Here is a 14,489-nt window from a genome sequence, read left to right as displayed (position 1 = left end):
ATTCTGATGGGATTCCTGAGGTTGTGATCCTCATTGTCTTTTCCTAGGATATTGTCTAAAAATTTTTGTCATGTTGGTTTAGCCTTCTTGAAGTTCCTAAGGTTCTCTTCATCCTGAAAATATCTTATTTCTCCAACAATTTTGAAAGATAGTTTTGCAGGGTACATCAATCTGGGTTGGAGGCTGTTTTCCTTTAGGGCTTGAAATACATCCCTCCAAGATCTTCTTGCCTTGAGGGTTTGCATTGAGAAGTCTGCTGTGATTCTGATGGGCTTTTCTTTGTACGTGATTTGTTTCTTTTCTCTCACTGCTTGTAGAATTTTGTTTTTCTGTTGGTTTTCTGGAATTTTAACTATTATATGCCTATGTGTAGATTTTTTTTGATCAAGCCTAGGTGGAGTCCTATATGCATCACTTATCTGTATGTCAAGTTCTTTTCCCCTGCTTGGGAAGTTTTTTGCCATCACTTCTATGAACAGTTTTTTTATATCATGTGCACTCTCTCCTGTTTCTTCCTTGACTCCAATCAGTCTTATGTTATTCTTCTTTGCATCGTCTAGCAGCTGCTGGATTGATTTCTCATGTTCCCTTACAATTTTAAAGCAATTTTTCTTTTCCTTGTCACTAACTACAATCTTATCTTCTATATCTGAAATTCTAGCCTCACATTGGTTCATTCTGCTGAGTAGACTTTCTATGGAGTTTTTAATCTCCTGGAAATCTCTTTGTATCTGTTTTATGGATTCCATTTGTTTCCTATGTTGGGATTCCATCATGTTCCCCAGCTGCTCTATTTTTTTATCTGTGTCCTCTCTAGATTTATTAATCATGTCTTGCACTATGGGCACAATCTTTGCTGTTATCTGAGAAATTATGTCTGATTTTATTTTTTCCAGATCCTCTTTTGTTGCCAGTTCAGGAATTCTTGGTGGCTGAGCATCAGATTTTTCCATCTTGTTTCCCTTTTGGGTTGCTGTAGGTGATCCAAAAGTCTGTTTTTGAGGTTTGTTTACATGTATTCTCATTTCCACTGGGGGGGGGCAGCTGCTGGTGCCTGTGTGGCTCACCTCCTCTGCCTTAGGAGTGGTGGAATGCCCATGTGGGAGCCTCCTCCTGGGTGCTGGGATTGGCTCACCTCCTCTGTTCTAGGAACAGTGGAATGGTGGCAGGGGATCCTCCTCCTGGGCACTGACATTGGCTTACCTCCTCTGCCCTAGGAGCTGTGGAATGGCAGTAGAGAGCCTCCTCCTGGGCCCTGGGATTGGCTCACCTCCTCTGCCCTAGGAGTGGTGGAATGGCAGCTGGGGCCTTTTCTTAATATGTTCTAAAGTTATTTTTCATTTAGGGTTGCTGTAGGTAATCTGGAAGTCTTGTTTTGAGACTTATTTACCTGTTTTCTCATTTCAACTGGGCCAAGGGGCTGTTAGCGCCTGCATGGATTACCTCCTCTGAGCTAGGTGAGGTGGGCCAGGGGTGGTGAGCAGTGGTATGGATGGTGACCCAAAAGCCCTTTCCTGTAGGCTGGGAGCAGTGGGAGGGATGGTGGCCAGGAAGCCCCTTCCTCTGGACCAGGAGCAGTGTGATGGCGGCTCAGAAGCCCCTCCCTCTGGGCCAGGAGTGGTGGGAGGAATGGTGGCCTGGAAGCCCCTTCATCTGGGCCAGGAGCAGCGGGACAGAAGGTGGCCCAAAAGCCCTTTCCTCTGGGCTGGGAGCAGCGGAAGGGATGGTGACCAGGAAGCCCCATCCTCTGGACCAGGAGCAGTGGGACGATGGCTCAGAAGCCCCTACCTCTGGGCCGGGAACAGTGGGACTCACTACCTTGGTCTGGTGGTCTGGTGTCCTCTGAGTCTCTATCTTTTATATTATTTTCTTTAGCTCAGCTTGGTTTTATTAGTGTTTTCTATAAACTCAGTGATTGTTTTGCTTATTAAGTCCATTATCTGTTTAGTTATATCTCTTTGAGCTCAACTATCAACTTACTGATCTGTTTTTTAAACTTTTAACATTTTGAATAATTTAGCTGTGTGGTTTTTGATTTCCTCCCCATTGATGTCCCATGGATCAGATTTGGGGGAGATGGAAATTTTTGGAGGCATTTTGTGGCCTTGTTTTCTCATGTTTTTTGTGTTTGCATGAATGCATGTGTGTGTGTGCTGAGGTTTTCAAGTAGATTATAGTAGAAAAACTGCATTACTATTGTGGAGATGTCTTAGTGTCTGCTTTTCACTGATGCTCTCTGGGCTTCATTGAATATAGGCCTTTTTCACAACATCAATTAATGTAATACACTATATCAATAGAGCCAAGGACAAAAACCATATGATTATCTCCATAGATGCAGAAAAACCATTTGACAAAATCCAACATGCATTTATGATAAAAATCCTACAAAAAATTGGAATAGATGGTCTCTACCTCAAACTGATAGAAGCCATCTATGAAAAACCAACAGCCAATATCATACTAAATGGTCAAAAACTGAAGTCCTTCACACTAAAATCAGGAACAAGACAAGGATGTCCACTATCACCACTCTTGTTCAATATAGTTCTGGAAACATTAGCCACGGCAATTAGACAATAGAAAGAAATAAAGGGAATAAAGATAGGAAATGAAGAAGTCAAATTGTCATTATTTGCAGATGACATCATACTGTATATAGAAGACCCCAAGAACTCCACCAAAAGTCTTCTAGACTTAATAACCAAATTCAGTCAAGTAGCTGGTTACAAGGTCAACACACAAAAATCAATAGCTTTCCTCTACACCAATGACAGACTCACTGAGAGAGAAATAGGGCAAATAATTCCTTTCACAATAGCATCCAAAAAACTGAAATACCTAGGAATCATCCTAACAAAAGAAATCAAAGAACTCTTCTCTGAAAACTATGGCACTCTGAAAAGAGAGATTGAAGATGATATCAGAAAATGGACAGACATCCCCTGCTCCTGGGTAGGAAGGATTAATATAGTGAAAATGGCCATACTTCCAAAACTGCTATATAGATTTAATGCAATTCCCTTTGAGATCCCAGCAGCATACTTCATAGACATCGAGAAAACAATCCAAAAATTCATTTGGAGCAAGAAGAGACCCAGAATAGCAAAATCAATTCTAGGTAACAGAGACATGGCTGGGGGTATCACAATCCCCAACCTGCAACTATACTACAAAGCTACTGTGATAAAAACAGCATGGTACTGGCAAAGAAACAGACCTGAGGACCAGTGGAACAGATTAGAAGATGCAGAAACAATGCCAGACACACTCAGCCATCTCACCTTCGACAAAGGAGCCAAACACCCTCACTGGAGGAAACATAGCCTCTTTAATAAATGGTGCTGGAAAAATTGGGCTTCAACTTGCCAAAGATTAAAACTAGACCTATATCTCTCACCATGCACTAAACTAAAATCAAAATGGATTAAAGATCTCAATATTAAAATAGAAACTCTGAACCAGTTGGAACAGATGATAGGTAGAACCCTTGAAGACATCGGTGTAGGAAAAGATTTTATGAACAAAACCTCAGTTGCCCGTGAACTAGCATAAACAATCAACAAATGGGATCTCTTCTTATTAAAAAGCTTCTGCACAGCAAGAGAAACAACCAGCAGTGTGAAGAGACAACCCACAATGTGGGAAAAAATCTTCACCTGCTCTTCCTCAGACAAAGGTCTACTATCTCGAATCTATAGAGAACTTAAAAAGATCAGACCTCCCAAATTTAAAGACCCAATCCAAAAATGGGCATCTGAAATGAACAGACATTTCTCAGGCAAAGAAGTAGAAATAGCAAATAAATACATGAAAAAATGTTCAACATCACTGGTCATTCGAGAGATACAAATGAAAACAATGCTGAGATTCCACTTCACTCCAGAAAGAATGGCTGCTATCATGAAGTCAACCAATAACAAATGGTGGCGGGGCTGTGGGGAAAGAGGAACCCTGCTCCACTGCTGGTGGGAGTGTAGACTGATGCAAGCACTGTGGAAATCAGTATGGAGATGCCTCGAAGAATTAGGACTGGAAGTCCCATTTTACCCAGCTATTCCCTACTTGGTATCTACTCCAAAGAATTAAAAGAATCATACCACAGTGATATATGCAGACCCATGTTCATAACAGCACAGTTTGTAATAGCTAAAACTTGGAAACAGCCCAAATACCCATCAACTGGAGACTGGATAAAGAAAATGTGGTTTTTTTGTAAAATGGAGTACTACTCAGCCATAAAAAATTAGAAATTAGAGACATTTATATCTAAGTGGATGTACATTGAGGCCATACTCTTAAGTGAAATAAATAGGACACACATGTGCAAATACCGAATAGTTTCTCTGGTTTGAGAAACTGAAAGTGTAAATAAGGACTAAATGTATAATAGGTAATGTGAAATAGGAAGAAAAGTTCCAAAGTGGTAGGGGTAGTGGGAGGGGCAGGGGAAAGGAAAGAAGGAAAAGGAAAAAATGATGAGAAATGGAAAAAATGGAAATAAAGTCTTTGTAAATAGGGAAGGGCGGAGGGTGTGAAGGGAGGGCTAGGAATGGGGAAAAAATGAGAACCAAGATGCATTATGTAAAGGTACAATTCCCAATGAGAAATGTAATTGTGTTGTATACCTACAATGTACCAATAAAAGAATTTAAAAAAAAAATAAAATAATATAAAACGTGAATGAGGAGTTTAGAAAATTATTCCACTCCATACAAAAGGTAACAGAAAGATATCAAGGACAGTAAAAATTCTGTTGAAAAGTATGGGTGGCAGAAGTGACCAGTGTGAGCATAGAGTGCCAAATTTAGGAGATAGTCAATGCCAGTTATGTCATATACTTTAAAACAAAAAAAGAATATGAAAAATAGATCCAATAACTGCTAGAAGACTGAAAGTGTAGTAATATAAGATTAACTGGAATTAATGAAAAAGCAGAAAACAGCAGAAATAGCACAAAAACACTTGTTTCTGCAAGTAATACCATAATCCTATCTACATAGGAAGAAAGGATTTTTTTTTTTGGTACCAGGGATCGAACTTGGGACCTTGTGCTTGTAAGGCAGATGCTGGAACCACTGAGCTAAATCCCCAGCCCAGGAAAAAAGGATTTAACATACAGCTAAATGCGGTATATAGAACTCCAAATAGTCAGTTTCAGTGAAGAAATTCTCCATGACACATCAGTCAAAATCTCAGAAGCCCAACAGAAGGACAGAATCCTAAAACCTGTTAGAGAAAAACAACAAATCACTTATGAAGTTAAATCCACTTGAATTATAGTAGATTTCTCAGCAAAAACCCTAAAGACCATAACAATCTGAAGTGAAGTATTTCAAACACTAAAAGAAAACAACTTCCTACCCAGACTGTTATATCCTGCAAAATTATATTTTAAATTAATGGAGAATTGAGGTCTATCCATTACAAAGAACATCTTAAGAAAATAATGACCAACAAACCAACACTTCAAAAAAAAATGTCAAGGAAAGCCTAGAACAAGAAAATGAAGCCAAATTTGCCCAAAAGTCTAATGGAATGAATACACCAGGCAAAGTGAACAGGTAAAGAGAAGAAAAAAATATAATCAGCAACAAGAAAATAATCCAGTCACAGGAATAAGTCAAAATCTTTCGGAATAACTCTCGATGCAAATAGCACATATACTAAAGGATTCAACAAGGCTTAATGGAGGAGGAGTCACATTGAACCTACTCAGAGAAAAATCAACTAGAAGCACAGGTAATTGAAAGAAAGGAAGGGACATACATTCTGATGCCAAAAATCAATCTGAAATAAGAGACTAGTGAATCAAATAAAACATAGCCACAGGACTTCCATAAAACAGTGCCATCAGCCCACAGGGGTACCAGCTGCATGGGCAGTGCAGAGCAAGAATCGCCATACTGGGACATGCCCAAGGAACTGATAGACTGAAAAAGTGTGGCTAACTCAAGCCATACAGGATAGGTTTGGGAAAAAAAGGCCCCTTGCTTCTTTTTCCTTTCTCTGAACAAAAGAAATTATAACCTGGTAGCAAATTTCACTGGCAAACAGAGGCAAGTGACTAGCAATAAAATCTCCATCCCCAATGGACAGACCACCAGTTTCTTTATTTCTCCCCTTCTGTTGTGCACTCTAGCAGCTAATTGGAAAACCTAGCCATTGCAAAGTTAGGGACTGCAGGGAGGGGGTGGCAACCAGTGGTGTGCAGGATTTACAGCCTCCAGTCAAAATTTAACCCTCTGGAGAGGAGATTGAAGTAGAAACAAGCAGACTTGGACTGCATTTACAGTGGTGACAGCACCTCCAGTCCCACCCCACACCCTGTGACAAGAGATAGGACAGGATAGAAAAGTACCAGTTGGGGTGAAAGAGAAGAGGCTGTGCAAAGACCAAGTGGAGACAAATGTACACAGAACTGGGAGCAGCCCCTGTCTGTCCCTGCCTGACAGCACCACAGCAACTCACTATAAGGAGGCTTTGATGGGCTGAAGAGAGACATCAAAAAAAACCCTGCTTGACTGAAGACTGCAAACAGCTCCCAGAAGATCAACTCCATACCCATCACTAATCCTACTGCACACTTGGAGGTGGTACAGTTTTGGGACACTACCTGCCTTAGACACTACCACAGAACTGTTGACTCCAGAGGAATTTCAGTTTTTTTCTTTGTTGGTTTTGCTTCCTTTTTATGTCTGTTTTGTTTTTCTTCATTGTTTGGGTCTTTAGCTTTATTTTTGTCTTGTTTTATTCATCTTCTTTCTTTCCTCAACTATCTCTCTTGAGTTTAGGATATTTTCACATGAGTAAAAATTAACTCTTGGCTTTCTGGTTGACTGCATATTCTTTTGCTTTATACTTAATGCTTTCTCTCCTGCTCTCTTCTCTAGTTTAACAAACCTTAGGAAATCATCTGTTGTCCTCCAGCTTGCCTCTACTACATTTTTCTTCATTTATCTCTCTGTTTGAGCCCCATATTAGCCCCATATTGTTAATTAGCTCTTCAGAGGGTAAAATCACTCCATTAAGGGGAAACTCATTGCATATAAGTTCCTGGTTTATTTTGGACTGTGTTATACGACTGTAGACTAAAGGTACCAAATTAACAGTTACTAAAGTTTGTCAGTTTCTAGGCTGTGCTTGATGCTATTGATACTGCTAACTGTATTACTTTAGCCAGAATGTCATACCTGTTGTAATCAGTTGTTTTTCCTTGTAGGACAAGGCTGTGATCATCTGGGGCTATAACCATCACAATAGTCCAGTATCAAGGGATTGGGTGCTGAGCTGAATAAATAGCAACTTCTGATCCTTAATACACTGGGAAAGTAGGTTTTTGAGACAGATGCAAAGATCAAGAATGACATATGACCAGAAGACATCACTAAGGATTAGACATTTCCTAGGGAAGTCTCAATACTAGTGATAAAGCTATCTGCCATTATAAATTTACAAGCATAAAGACAGAAAACAAAATTTAAAAACATAGAAAATGACAAGACATGGAAGCAAAATGCAATCCTAGACCTCCAGCCTACTAAGGACAGGTCCAGGAGACAATGAAAGAGAGGAAATTGGAAGTCACCCACCTAAATTTTCTGAAATGATAACAACAGAAGTAAAAAAAAAAAATAAAAGATACACTAGGTTATAGAGAAAATAATTGCTCAGGTAAAAAAAGAAATGATGATCAAAATAAAGGACATGCTTAATGAATCTGGAGTAGACGCAGATAAAAAATAGAGGAGCTTAGGAAAATGATGGGAACCATGAACACCCAACATAGGAAAGAAATGGAATCCATAAAAAGTATATGAATAAACATCTAGAAGGTTAAAAACTCCATTGAACATATACAAAATACATTGAACAAAGGAGAGGACAGAATCTCTGATCTGTAAGACAGGGTTGCAGTTAATGACCATGAACAGAAAGATATTTTAAACTGGCAAATGACCATGAAAAACCAATGCACCAGTTGCAAGATGATGCAAAGAAAAACAATATAAGATTTTTTGGAGTAAATGAGAAAAACAGAAATAATGTAAATGCCATAAAAAGCATATTCAAAGAAGTAATGGCAAAAAACTTCCCAAATATGGAAAAACAATTTGACATGCAAATAAGTGGGGTATATAGAACTGTAATTAGCCATGACCAAAATAAATCTATACCAAGGTATATAATTATCAAGATCCCAGAAATTCAGCACAAGAATGGAATATTAAAAGCTGTTAGAGAAAAGAAACAAATCACTTATAAAAGGAAAGCTCATCAAAATCACAGCAGACTTCTCAATAGAAACACTTAAGTCAAGGAAAGCTTGGAGTGAAGTATTTCAAGTTCTGAAAGAAAACAACCTCCAACACAGATTAATGTACTCTGCAAAACTCCTTCAAGTTCAATGGAGAAATAAGATTCTTCCATGCCAAACAACTGAAGAAATTCATGACCACTAAACCAGCTTTACAAAATGCCATGAAGGATATTTTAGAAAGAGATAATAAAGTTCACAATTGTAAGAATACCAATAGAAAGAAGCCACCAGGCAGGGCAATCAATTAACCATTGGAGAAAGACAGGGAACCAGCAACAGGAAAATAATATGACAAGGTTAAGCCAATACATTTCAGTTATAACCATCAATATAAATCATCTCAACTAATCAATCAAAACAAACAGACTGACAGACTGGATCAAGAAACAAGATCCAGCAATATGCAGCATATAAGAAACACATTTAACTAAAAAAGAAATTCATAGACTGAAAGTCAAAGGATGGAAAATGATAATACTCCATAGAGTAGGGGCACAGAAAAGACCAAGGTAACTATTCCTTTTGAAGATAAAGTGAATTTTAGGCCAAGGCTGATTAAGAGAGACAGAGAAGGTTACTACATTCTTATAAAGGGAACAATCCAAGAGGACAAGTTATTATAAATATGTATACACCAAACACCAGTGCAAACAACCATATAAAACAAATATTAATGGACATGAAACATCACATAAGCACTAATACAATTGTAATGGGGGACCTGAATACCCCCCAAATAGACAGATCAACTAGACAAAAAGACAACACAGAAATATCAGAACTGATTCCCAGCATCCCCTATGAGCGACACCTTCTCATCATGGTGGACCCCAGAGATAAGGCACTTCGGGACTACCGCAAGAAGCTGCTGGAGCACAAGGAGATTAACGGCCATCTGAAGAAGTTAAGGTAACAATTAAAAGAACTTACCAAGCAGTATGAAAAGTCTGAAAATGATCTGAAGGCCCTACAAAGTGTTGGGCAGATTGTGGGTGAAGTGCTTCAACAATTAACTGAAGAAAAATTCATTGTTAAAATTACAAATGGATGAAGATGTGTTGTGGGTTGTCATCAAAAGCTTGGCAAAATTAAGCTAAAGCCAGGAACAGTTGCTTTGGATATGACTAAACTAACTGTCATAAGATATTTTCCAAGAGAGAGGGATCCATTGGTTTACAACATGTCTCATGAGGACCCTGGGAATGTTTCTTATTCTGAGATTGGAGGGCTATCCGAACAGATTCAGGAATTAAGAGAGGTTATAGAATTACCTCTCACAAATGCAGAATTGTTCCAGCATGTAGGAATAATACCTCCAAAAGGTTGTTTGTTATATGGACCCAACAGGCACAGGAAAAACACTCTTGGCTCGAGCTGTTGCTAGCCAGCTGGACTGCAATTTCTTAAAGGTTGTATCTAGTTCTATTGTAGACAAGTACATTGGTGAAAGTGCTTGTTTGATTAGAGAAATGTTTAATTATGTAAGGGACCATCAGCCATGCATCATTTTAATGGATGAAATAGATGCTATTGGTGGTCATAGGTTTTCTGAGGGTACTTCAGCTGACAGAGAGATTCAGAGAACTTTAATGGAGTTACTGAATCAGATGGATGGATTTGATACTCTGCATATAGTTAAAATGATCATGGCTACAAACAGACCAGATACACTGGATCCTGCATTGCTACGTCCAGGAAGATTAGATAGAAAAATACATATTGATTTACCAAATGAACATGCAACATTAGATATTTTGAAAATGCATGCATCTCCCATTACAAACCATGGTGAAATAGATTATGAAGCAATTGTGAAACTTTCAGATGGCTCTAATGAAGCAGACCTGAGAAATGTTTGTAGTGAAGCAGGTATGTTTGCAATTCATGCTGATCATGATTTTGTAGCTCAGGAAGACTTCATGAAAGCAGTCAGAAAAGTGGCTGATTCTAAGAAGCTAGAGTTGAAATTGGACTATAAACCTGTGTAATTTACTGTAAAGTTTTTGATGGCTGCATGACAGATACTGACTTAATGTAAAAATAAAGTTAAGGAAAATAATGTGTGTATTGGTAGTGAACTCATTAAAAGTGTATAAATAAAATGTATATGAATAACATCACAAAAACTAGTATGTAATTCAACTTTTAAAATTAGTACAGAAAAAATTTGTATGGTAATGTTGCATTTATTGCAGCAGAAGATATGGGTATTAAAGCTTTTCATATTTGCAATGTGAGCATTTAGTAAAACATTAAAAATGGTTTGAAATGGTAGTTTGAGAGCATTTCTTATGACTTATTTTTTATCATTTGTTTTCCTCATCCTAAAAAAACAAATAAAACCTGTTTGATTTAGTTCTAAAAAAAGAGAAATAACAGAACTGAAACAAAAGTTTGAAGAAATGGACTTAGTGAATGTCTACAGCGTGTTCCATGCCACAACATCAGAATACACATTCTTCTCAGCTGTACATGGGGTTTTCTCCAAAGTAGACCACATATTAGCAAATAGAATATTCTTAAGTAAGTGCATGGGAATTGCAATTATCCCATGCATATTATCTGACCATAGTGCAATGAAATTGGAAATCAATGTCAAAACCCCCCCAAAATTTTATAAATACATGGAAATTAAATTACACCCTCCTGAACAACCAATGAGTAATGAAATTTAAAAAGTAATTAAAGATTACATACAATTAAATGAAAATGCCAATGCAACATACTGAAACTTATGAGAGGCTATGAAAGCAGTCCTATGAGAGAAATTTATAGCAGTAAATTCTCACATTAGGAAAACAGAACAAGCTCAAATAAACAACCTAATGTTGGACCTCAAATGTCTAGAAAAAGAACAAATCAAGCCCAAAGCTTACACAAGGGAGGAAATTATAAAGATCAGAGCAGAAATTAATGCAATCAAGACTAAGAAAACAATACAAATAATCAATGAATCAAAGAGTTCTTTGAAAGATTAAATAAAATTAATAATCTCTTAGCCAACCCTATTAAACAAAGGATAGAAAAGACTCAAATTCATGCAATTAGGAATGAAAAGGGTGAAACCACAACGAATCCTGTAGAAATCCAGAAGATTATCAATATCTTGCTTTTAGAATCTGTGCTCTAATAAGATGTAAAATACAGAAGAAATGGACAGATTTCTAAATACATATGATTTATCAAAGCTGAATTGATAAGATATAAAAATTTTAAATAACCCCGTCAGTCAATGAAATTGAAAATGTAATTAAAAACTTACCAATAAAGAAAAGCCCAGGTCTTAATGGTTTCATTGCTGAATACTACAAGAAATTTAGAGAAGATATAATGCCACTACTCTTCAAACTCTTCAATGAAATTTAAAGGGAAGTTATACTCCCACAATCATTTCTGGAAGCAAGCATTATTCTGATACCAAAACCAGAGAAAGACTCATCCAAAAAAGAGAACTACAAGCCAATCCCCCTAATGAAAATGGATACAAAAATTCACAATAAAATACTCCAAACATAATGCAACAAATCATCAAGAAGATTATACAACATGACCAAGTATTATTCATCCCAGTGATGCAGGGATGGTTCAACATATGCAAATCAATGTAATATACCACATCAACAGAGCAAAAGACAAAAATCACTTAATGATTTCATTAGTCCCAGAAAAAACATTTAACCAAGTCCAACACTCATGGTAAAAAAAAATCCTACAGAAATTTGGAATAGATGGACTTTATCTTAATCTGATAAAAGCCATCTATGACAAACTAACATCAACAGTCATTATCATACTAAGTGATCAAAAACTGAAAGTTTTCACTCTAAAATCAAGAACAAGACAAAGATGTCCATTATCACCACTCCTATTCAATATAGTTCTGGAAACATTCAGAGCAATTAGATAAGAGAAAGAAATAAAAGGAACAAAGATAGGAAAGGAATAAGGTAAATTATCATTTGCAGATGACATGATACTCTACATAGAAGACCTGAATAACCCTACAGAAAGACTTTTAGATTTAATAACCAAATTCAGTAGCTTAGCTGGATACAAAGTGACTCAAAAATCAATAGCATTCCTGTACACAAATAACACTCTTATTGAGAGAGAAATTAGGGAAACAACACCTTTCACAATAGCATCAAAAAAAATGAAATACTTAGGAATCAACCTCACAAAGGGAAGTAAAAGATCTTTACATTGAAAACTGCAGTACTCTGAAAAAGGAGATCAAAGAAAATATCAGAAAATGGAAAGTTCTCCATTGCTTCTGGGAAGGAAGAACCAACATAGTGAAAATGGTCACGTTCCCAAAATTATTATACAGATTTAATGCAATCCCAATCAAAATACCATTAGCATATCTTACGGAAATAGAGAAATCATTCCTAAAATTCATTTGGATTCAGAATAGACCTAAAAGAGCAAAAACCATGCTGGGCAACAAAGCCAAGCCAGGGGGCATCATAATCCCTGACTTGAAACTGTACTACGAAGCAACTGCAATAAAAGAGTATGGTATCAGCAAACAAACAGACCTGAGGATCAATGAAACAGATTAGAAGATTCAGAAACAACCCTAAACAAACTCAGCCAGTGAGGTTATCTTTGACAAAGGGGCCAAACACATTCACTGGAAGAAAGATAGCCTCTTTAATAAATGTTTATGGAAAAACTTGCTTTCTACATGCCAAAGATTAAAACTAGACCCATGTCTCTTCCCATGTACCAAACTAAAATCAAAATAGATCAAAGATCTTAAACATTAAAACAGAAACATTAAATCTATGGGAAGAGAGAATAGGTGGAACTCTTGAAGACATTTTTGCAGGAAAAGACTTTATGAACAAAAACCCTGACTGCACAAGAAATACTACAAAGAATCAACAACTAGGATCTCATCTTATTAAAAACCTTTTGCATAACAAAAGAAATCACCAACAGAGTGAAAACACAACCCACAGAGTGGAAAAAAAATGTTTAGCCAGTGCTTCCTCAGACAAAGGACTAATATCTAGAACATAGAAAGTATTGAAAAAATCAGACCCCACCCCAAATTTAAAGACCCAATCCAAAAATGGGCATCTGAGACGAATACACACTTCTCACATGAAGAAGCACAAAAAGTAAATTAATACATAAAAAATGTTCAACACCTCTGGTTTTTTGAGAGATGCAAATTAAAACAGTGCTGAGATTCCATCTCACTCCAGAAGGAATGGCTATAAGCAAGATATCAACCAATAACAAGTACTGGTGGGGCTGTGGGGAAAAAAGAACACTTCTTCACTGTTGCTGGATGTGTAGACTAGTGCAACCTCTGTGGAAATCAGTGTGAATATTCCCCAAAACCTAGAATTAGAGGTCCCATTTGACATAGCTATTCCCCTTCTGGGTATCTTCCCAAAAGAGTGAAAAGCATCATATCACAATAATATATGCACACCCATGTTTATAGTGGCACAGTTTGTAAGAGCTAAATATTGAAAATAACCCAAATGCCATCAGTTGATGAATGGATTAAAAAAGATGTGGTTTTCTTATTTAGTGAAGTAATATTCAGCCATAAAGAAGGATAAACTTGAGACATTTTTAGGTAAATGGATGTACCTTGAAACCATACTCTTCAGTGAAATAAAGCAAACATACATGTGTGAATATTGTGTTATCTCTTTGGTGTGAGAAACTGAAAGTATAAATGTGTACCAAAATATATAATAGATATTGTGATGTAGGAAGATAGTATTCAAAATGATGCCAAGAGTGAAATATTTTGTTAATAATTAAAATATTTTATGCAATCAAGTTATAGTATTATTAGGAAATGAGTTGAGAGATAGATTACCATTTAAAAATATATTCTTTTAAGATCATGATACACAATGTATTTACCATTTTTATGAAAAATTATTTTATATGTGTTTTATTTTCCTCATTAATATTTACTTGTATTACTTTAAAATAAAAATAATTTTAAAATATAAAGAATTTCAATAAAATATAGCCTGTGTATCCCAAATCAAAAGGTACAGATTGGTATATTGGATCAAAGCTATCAGTATGCCATATACAAGAAACACATTTAATCCAAAATAAATTCATAAAAAATCAAAGGCTGGAATATTCCCTTCAATGGTAACCCAAAATCAAGCGTGATAGTTACCCT

General features: G+C 36.7%; 1 protein-coding gene and 1 pseudogene across 1 annotated transcript in view; one reads left to right on the top strand and one right to left on the bottom strand.

The window, feature by feature from the left end:
• Positions 1-14,489, bottom strand: part of Dach2 (dachshund family transcription factor 2) — a 764,989-nt gene that overhangs the window by 302,596 nt on the left and 447,904 nt on the right. The gene's annotated exons all lie outside the window — the stretch shown is intronic.
• LOC101696615 (26S proteasome regulatory subunit 10B pseudogene) lies at positions 9,111-10,308 on the top strand (annotated as a pseudogene).

Source organism: Heterocephalus glaber, unplaced genomic scaffold, assembly GCF_053883595.1.
Source record: "Heterocephalus glaber isolate CG9 unplaced genomic scaffold, H.glaber_assembly_v1.0 deba00001613, whole genome shotgun sequence".
NCBI classification, from domain to species: domain Eukaryota; kingdom Metazoa; phylum Chordata; class Mammalia; order Rodentia; family Bathyergidae; genus Heterocephalus; species Heterocephalus glaber.
The sequence above is the reverse complement of the archived record's forward strand: the minus strand, read 5'-3'. Positions and strand labels throughout refer to the sequence as shown.